Source organism: Brassica napus, unplaced genomic scaffold (assembly GCF_020379485.1).
Source record: "Brassica napus cultivar Da-Ae unplaced genomic scaffold, Da-Ae ScsIHWf_2530;HRSCAF=3268, whole genome shotgun sequence".
NCBI lineage: Eukaryota > Viridiplantae > Streptophyta > Magnoliopsida > Brassicales > Brassicaceae > Brassica > Brassica napus.
This window is the reverse complement of record NW_026015850.1, coordinates 36,530-45,489: the sequence shown is the minus strand read 5'-3', so window position 1 is coordinate 45,489 and position 8,960 is coordinate 36,530. Positions and strand designations below refer to the sequence as shown.

Here is an 8,960-nt window from a genome sequence, read left to right as displayed (position 1 = left end):
ACAATTACAAGTCTTTTACTTCAGTATAACAACGACTTTATGAAGAAATAAGTTAGGTATAGCCTATCAACTATTTCAATTTTACTCGTCGTCTTTAAAAAAATATTTTCATTCATCGTAAAATCGTCGTAAATTAACATGTGTTTTACCATAAATATTTGTTCACATTAATTTATTTCTGCTTTACAACGAATTAGTTTTTCCACGTAAACTACTTGTTAAAAATTATCGTTAATTTATAACGACCATTTCTCCTCGTAAATTTTAGTAATAAATGATATTTTTTCCTCTAGCGTATATTATTTCATCACTTATTAAATAATTGTAAATGTATAAGGATTTTTATTAAGTATTAAAGAATCAATGTCTTTATTTATTGTAATACTAGGGTAAATATTCGTCCTCCTCAATCCTCATCCTTAAATTAGGTTTTAGTTTCTTAATTTTATTTGTTGGTAAATATCGAATATTATTACGGATTTTATTTTGCAAAATGTTTTGAGAACGATAACAAATAAGCACACTACATAAAAGGGTTTCAGGAATATTTCTATCGCAATGATCGCTAAGAAGGGCCTCCACAAGCTCTAACTATTGGCCAACAATTTGTGCGACAGTGGAACCTTTTATGGTATTCTTTTGTTATGCATAGGAAATTTTGAGCTTGAACAAGCCACCGCACGTTTACGTAAACAACTAATAAAATATATTATTTGTATTTTTTCTTGTCAACAAAATATATTATTTGTTTACTTCCATTAATGTGTCAATAAATCCACTTACTCAACAAATTTACATTTCGTAATATGCACAATACAAACCACATGTTCTTAAATAATATAGGTCAACTTTAAAGGCCTAACCAATATCAAATAAACTCTGTTCTCGAGAACTAGCCACCATCAGGCTATTACTAATAACATAATCTATACTATACTAAAAGGGGATATAAGCCATGGAGAGGGTGTCCACATAGGATAGAAAAATCAACCAATCAGAGAACCCGAAATTGCCATATCATCTCATTTTTTTCGTAAAAAATAAAAAAAACAATGCGAAGGTGAGAATCGAACCCGGGTTGGTATGATATATATATAGGACAGTTACCACTAAGCCATTGACACTTTCTTGGACACATATAAAGAACCACTAAGTATATAATCACAAACTTTTATGTACATTTACAATAATATGAATTCAACTTTCAAGACTCCGATACTTTGTTTTGTAAAAAAAAAAAGTAAGTGGCTAAGTTAATATATTCTTAGAAAGTGTGAGAACGTTGACAAATATGAAAAATCATAGATTTTTGTTTTCGTGACAAAGTTAAGAATTTTGTAAAAGTAAGTTTAACATATAAATTTTCGTGACAAATATGAAAAAAGCATAGATTTTTGTAAAATTTTGACAAAACAACTCAAAACATACTTCTCTAATGTCTTAATAAAATATTATTTAAGGGTGTAATAATTAAATATATTAATTCAATAAATTTTGTAATTTATAGACAAAACAATAACACAACAAATTTTGAAACATTTGTTTAACCTATCGATTTTTTTTCATGAGAATCCAACTAAACAAGATAAAACAAAAATTAGATTTACAAATATTTAATTACCATTTTATTCAATTTTGATTAATTTCAAATTGTCATAATGTATCTTTTTGAAGTTACAAATATGAAAAAGCATAGATTTTTGTACAATTTGACAAAACAACTCAAAACATATTTTTCTAATGTCTTAATAAAATATTATTTAAGGATGCAATAATTAAATATATTAATTCAATAAATTTTATAATTTATAGACAAAACAATACCACAACAAATTTTGAAACATTTGTTTAACCAATCGATTTTTTTTTCATGAGAATCCAACTAAACAATTAGATTTACAAATATTTAATTACCATTTTATTCAATTTTGATTCATTTCAAATTGTAATAATGTATCTTTTTGAAGTTACAAAAAAATAATGTTCTTTCTTTATTACACTAGCATTGTATATAGATTCTATATACACAAAATAAATATAATATAACAACATAAGCTTGCTTTCCCCGATTCATATGAAAACTTTTTAAGTTATCCACCAAAGCAAATTAATTAAATCAATGAAATTGTTAAAATACAGCAAATTAATATATAATTTTATTTTAAATTAAATTATTAAAAAGTGTATTTTCGTTAAAACAAAATAATAAATAAGTAAAACTGATTTGATGGTAATTTATGATATATATACATATATATATATATATATATATATATATATATATATATATATATAATATATATATATATATATATATATATATATATATATATATATAATATCATTCTGTGAAAGAATAGAAGCTTAATATGGAAAAAAATCTTAAATACAAAAACTTCTAAAATTAACAAAAAAAACTAATAAATTAAACTATGATATCACTTAAAATCTTCTTAGACCATATTAATAAAAATTTAAGCGATAATTAGACAAATTTGATTTTTTCCAGCAAAAAATTTATTATTAATTAGCATCAGTTATTTCAAGATGTTTAAGAAATGGTGGACAAAAAAATAAGATGGACATTAATGATATATGAACTATGAATAGTACTTGTGAAGCAGACTTAGATAACATATCTGCACATCCATTTCCAGTCCTTTTTGATGCTTAAATTCAATTTCTTCAGAGTAGTTATTCCACAAATAGATCGTATGAGATATTGTTTTGATATGTAGATTGTTTTTTTAATGTTAAGAAGATTGATAACTGTAAAAATGTCTCTTCGAATATGATATGTCTATAACTGAGTCCCCAACATGAGACAAGTTTGTTTTTTAAAAAGTAAATTTTATTTTTCTTATATTATATAATCAATATATATTATTTACTGATAATAAAAATATAGTTATTCATCTATCATAAATATCTATGCAAATATGTGAATCAAGTACAACAATCAAACAACATAATGATTTCCACAAAAAAAATTTAAAAAATATATTTATGTTATGAAGTCATATTTTATATTCTTTAAATAATGTAATGCAATATTATACATTATTTTTTAGAATTGAGAAATACATATATCAGTTAGACAAATTAAGCGATAATTAGACAAATTTGATTTTTATTTTGTGAGTAAAAAGTTTATTATTAATTAGCATTACTTATTTCAAGATGTTTAAGAAATGATGGACAAAAAAATAGGATGGACATAAATGATATATGAACTATAAATAGTTTTTTGTAAAGCTGACTTAGATAACACATATGTACATCCATTTCCAGTCCTTTTTGATGCATAAATTCAATTTCTTCAGAGCAGTTATTCCACAAAGAGATCGTATGAGATATTGTTTTGATATTCAGATTTGTTTCTTGATTGTTAAGAAGATTGATAAGTGTAAAAATATTTCATTCGAATATGATATGTCTATAACCGAGTCCCCAACATGAGACAAGTTTGTTAAAACGTAAATAATTCCATTTTTCTTATATTATATAATAAATATATAATATTATTTACTGATAATAAAAAATATAGTTATTCATCTATCACAAAATCTATGCAAATATGTGAATTAAGTACAACAATCAAACAACATAATGATTTCACAAAGAAAATATAAAAAATATATTTATATTATGTGGTCTTATTTATATATTCTTAAATAATATAATACAATATTATACATTATTTTTTATAATTGAGAAATACATATAATATCTTATCCGCGCGTAGCGCGGTTAAAAAATCTAGTAAAAAATAATAAAAATCTATGGATACAGTTAGCAACTCCAAGAGTTAATTTACAGCATAAACAATGTTAACTAAAAAAATATTAAAGTCAAATTAAAAATGGCAAACAACTTTCGCAAAACGCGGTCCATTAATATGTATACATAACGTCTGCAATACACAAAAGATGTAACATCTTTTTTGGTCAAACCAAAGATTGTAACTTATGGTTAATACAAGCATTGTATTTTTTTCATGTTTACATAGCATGGTTAGTACGATAGTACGAATACTGGTTAATACTAGCATTGTTACATATGCTCATATTCGAACTCAGATTTGGTGTTCTGTATATGAACAAAATTATATTTTTGTAATATTAATTTAACAACACATTAGCAATATTTTATTTAAACTATAACTGCAAAAAAAAACATACGATTTACGACGACCGAAATCATAGTTAATTCATTGTAAATGGATTTTACGAAAAAAAATAATAATGTTATCGAAATTGTCATAAACTACCGGTTGTAACGGACATTTCATCGTAAAATCCTTGTAAACTTTACGATGATAAAGATTCATCGTAAATTCCAGAGATAGCGTCTCACTAGCTTGCACGTCAAAGAAACGCGCCTACTCAGGACCACCACTTCCTGCCTCCATGAATTGCAAAAACATTAGCTTTGGAGAGAGACTACCGAGATTATGCAACACACCGCCAACATCCAAAACATAGGATTTGTTGTTTGGTATATATTATTTTGATTTGAAGTTAAGTAATTTAAAAAAAATTAGAATTTAAGATTTTAATTAGAGTTTAGGATATATGATTAATTTGAGGTATGATGTAGATCTATAGTTTAGGGTTTAAAGTTTAAATTTAATATTTTATCTAAACTTTTAAAAATATTAAAATTTTAGATTAAATAAAAAATATTTGAGTTTTAGAGGTTGTGTTTAAAATTTAGGTTTTAGAATTTTGGATTTATTTGAATTTTGGAAACAAATGAAATGGAGTGAGAGAGAAAGTGAAACGAGGGTGAAAGGGACAAAAATTATTTCTCGCCCCTTAATTATGCATAACGTTTGAAACTGAAAATGTTATGTATACTACGTTTCCAAAAAGCATTTGCATAATTAAAACTGGACCAACCAAATATAGTTTTTGCATTTTCACAAATGGTATCTAAAAATAACGTATGCCAGACATAGAAGAAAAGAAAGAAAAAAACATTATTCTCAACTTTTTTTTTTTTGGGTACAAATGTTAAATACATTATTCTCAACTGCAATCAAAACCCCTATTTCTTGTATTAACAACTCGATTATCCATGCTTAAATAACACTCTACAAATTGGAAAGTTGTTATGATCGTATTATGTAAATTTTACTTCAGAAAATAGCCAGCGAGTCATGAGGTGGAGACGTGGAGGTTAAAAATCATTGCATATATTCGTACGAAAACCAGCTTTAAAAAAAAAAAAAAATTATTCGTACGTAACGAGTTAACTTCAAACCCCATGCAAATTCTCATGCACGGAAACCTTCCTATATAAACCCTTCCAAGTTCATTATTTAGTCATCATCATCAAATTAACCATCAACAAAAAGCAAATTTAGCTAAGAACCAAAGAAAGCAAAAACCACAATGTTCTCAACCATGGAATGTCAAAAAGCTCAATTCTTTGTAACCATTCTTTCATTCTCTTGCGGTTTCAAGTAGCAAAAATGTTTGTAACCCGGCCTGTAAGGCTAAGACCGTTCAACTGCGACAATCCACTTACATTCAACCGAACTAGTTTTCAAAGAACTTCACTTTTGGTGCGGCTACTTCAGCCTACCAGGTACATATATCTTTGAAACTGACCTTTTAATAAGACATAGGGATCTATCAAGATTATTTTCATCAACCAAATATACGAATAATCTTTAACCCGGCCTGCATGATTTTTTTTTGTACCAGATCGAAGGTGCTTCACATAGAGCACTTAACGGATGGGACTATTTCACTCATAGATATCCAGGTCACAACACATCATTGATTAAAAAAATTCCCGTATAATTAATTAGCATTCACCTTGATGTAGAGAAAGTTAAGTATATAAATAACGGATGGGAATATTTCACTCAGAAGTTATATATACTCATATTTCGATCTGCTATATATTTACAGAGAAAGTGCCAGACCACAGTTCTGGAGACCTTGCTTGTGATTCGTATGATCTTTACAAGGTAAGAGGCTATCCATGATGAATGTGTGTGTATACATGTTGTTTGTTCCATTTCAGAAATGTAACTGAGCTCTGGAACTCTCATATAACAGGAGGATGTCAAATTACTGAAAAGAATGAAGGCTCAAGCATACAGACTCTCAATAGCATGGTCAAGGATCTTACCAAGTAAGCGCAGATGATAAGACTAAATTTCATTATTATTATTATTATTATTATATTTTAACTAATCTTACGACATATATGCTCTACCCTTAGAGGGAAGATTGACTGGAGGGATTGACGAAAACGGGATAAAATACTACAATAACCTCATCAATGAGTTAAAAGCAAATGGTAAATATATTACATAAATTTGTATTTTGATACATACATATATTATCAAGTTTTAATTGTCCGATGTATCAATTTTTGTTGTGTGAATAAGGCATTGAACCGTACGTAACAATATTCCACTGGGATGTTCCCCAAACTCTAGAAGATGAGTATGGAGGTTTCTTGAGTCGACGCATAGTGTAAGTGCATTAAATAATATTTATCTTAAACTTGTTTTCTTTGTCTTAGGTTATGTTACTTATGTACATTACATAAGATCTATCTTTTATCTAATATGTATGATACATGAGCAGAGAGGACTACAAAAACTATGCCGAGCTTCTATTTCAGAGATTCGGAGACAGAGTCAAATTTTGGATCACTTTAAACCAGCCTTACTCTCTCGCAAGCAAAGGTTATGGAGACGGATCGTATCCTCCTGGACGGTGCACTGGCTGTGAATTTGGAGGAGATTCTGGAACTGAGCCTTATATAGTTGCACATAACCAACTTCTAGCTCATGCAAAAACTGTAGCATTATACCGAAAACGATATCAGGTTCATATACTACCAAATATTTCATGATTTTTTTCCTTCCAAGAAGATTTGTATGTAGTATATGTAACTTATAATCCAAAATATCTATGCATTCAGAAATTGCATGGTGGTAAAATAGGAACGACCTTGATCGGGAGATGGTTCACCCATTAAACGAAAATAGCATTCGTGACACGGCTGCTGCAAAGCGGGCATTTGATTTCTTCGTTGGATGGTATATATATTTTTCAATTAAATTGATTCTCAGATCACATGAATATTCACGAACACATACACATCTATAAAGCTTTTGTTATAGTGTTCAAATGTAACAAATATACTTGCAGTATTTAATTTATTATTTTTGTTCTATATATATATATATGTATGAAGGTTTTTGGATCCATTGGTTTATGGAAGATATCCAAAGATAATGCGACAGATGGTTGGACCTAGATTGCCAAAATTCACACCTCAAGAATCAAAGTTAGTCAAAGGATCACTTGATTTTCTAGGGTTGAACTATTATGTTACACAATACGCGACCAATGCACCTCCTTCTACAAAACCTAGTGTCATAACCGATCCAAGAGTTACACTTGGATGTATGTAAAAAATGTGCTTCTTATATTATATTATATATATATATATTATGTGTGTGTGTGTGTGTGAGTGTAAATTTTCTAAACTCATATATTTCTCTCTACTTGGATACAGATTACCGCAACGGAGTACCTATTGGTGTTCAGGTAACTATCGACTTAGATTTATAATCATCATTTTTAAGAGATCACAGCGTTTATTTGAATTCCTTCTGATATGTTCCCTTCTTGTTACAGGCGCCTAGCTTCGTCTACTACCCTCCAGGGTTCCGTCAGATTCTAAATTATATCAAAAAACAATACGGAAACCCACTTACCTACATCACTGAAAACGGTACCTACATATCATCATACCAATACAAATATGTTTAACCAATGTTTAAACAAATAGAAATATGTGTGTGTGTTAATTTGGAAATATTGTGTTAAATTTTACAGGAATTGGAGATCTTGATATGGGAAACTTAACCCTGCCAAATGCTCTTGCTGATAATGGACGAATTCAAAATCATTGCAGCCATATTTCATGTCTAAAATGCTCTATCGAGTGAGTTAACTTTATTTGACATACTTTTGAGAATTATAAGTGGTTAACATTATTTCAAATTTATTTCAGGGATGGATGCAACGTAGCAGGATATTTTGCATGGTCATTAATGGACAACTACGAGTTCGGAAATGGTTACACTCTCCGGTTTGGTATGAACTGGGTCAATTTCACTAATCCTGCTGATAGAAGAGAAAAAGATTCTGGAAAATGGTTTTCTAAGTTCATAATCAAACAATAAGAGGAATCGATATGATATACATACATACATACATATATATATATATATTTATATATTTGTGTGTGTGTGTATATATATAATTAAATTAATGTACTTCCAACCTATTGAATCTAATAATTATTGTACTCTATGTATTGTTGGCTTTATTTTATTATAATTATTTAATAAATTTTACGTGATGTGTATGTGTTTCTAATACAGTTGTAATAACCAGGTCTTGATTTCTGGCAATTCATAAATTAATAAATAAAAATTATATATAGCTTTTACCGTTCATATTTTATACTCTACGTGTCTTCTACGTACTCAAGCGTAACATTTCAAAAATTAAATCAGTTTAAATAACAAAATAGGCACATGAAGATGTTGTCTAATTCAAGAGAAAAATCAAACCAAAATGCTTTTGCTTATATTTTTGGTAGCGATTTAAGTTTGACAAAAAGAATGCTCACATATGGACTCTGCAGAGGAATATTCCGGCTGAGTTTTCATGTAACAAGAAAGATACTGAATCGTAAGTGCGGGTGACTTGTGGTTTCTATGATCTTTATAAGGTGTGAGACTATTACTGACTTTCGTTTCTAAATTCCAACAACGTTAGGCTCTCTGCTTTTCAGACTTCCAGCTTCTTGTCTTAAAGAGATAGAGATATTATGTCTAGTATTCCAATTGTCGGGCTAGGGTTGCATATAAATAGTGAAAGATATGCAACCCTATCATAAGCTAAACGAAACATTCG

The 8,960-nt window shown here is 28.4% G+C and overlaps 1 pseudogene; it reads left to right on the top strand.

Moving 5' to 3' along the window:
• The first annotated feature begins 5,451 nt into the window (after positions 1-5,451).
• Positions 5,452-8,705, top strand: LOC125601352 (annotated as a pseudogene).
• Positions 8,706-8,960: the final 255 nt, after the last annotated feature.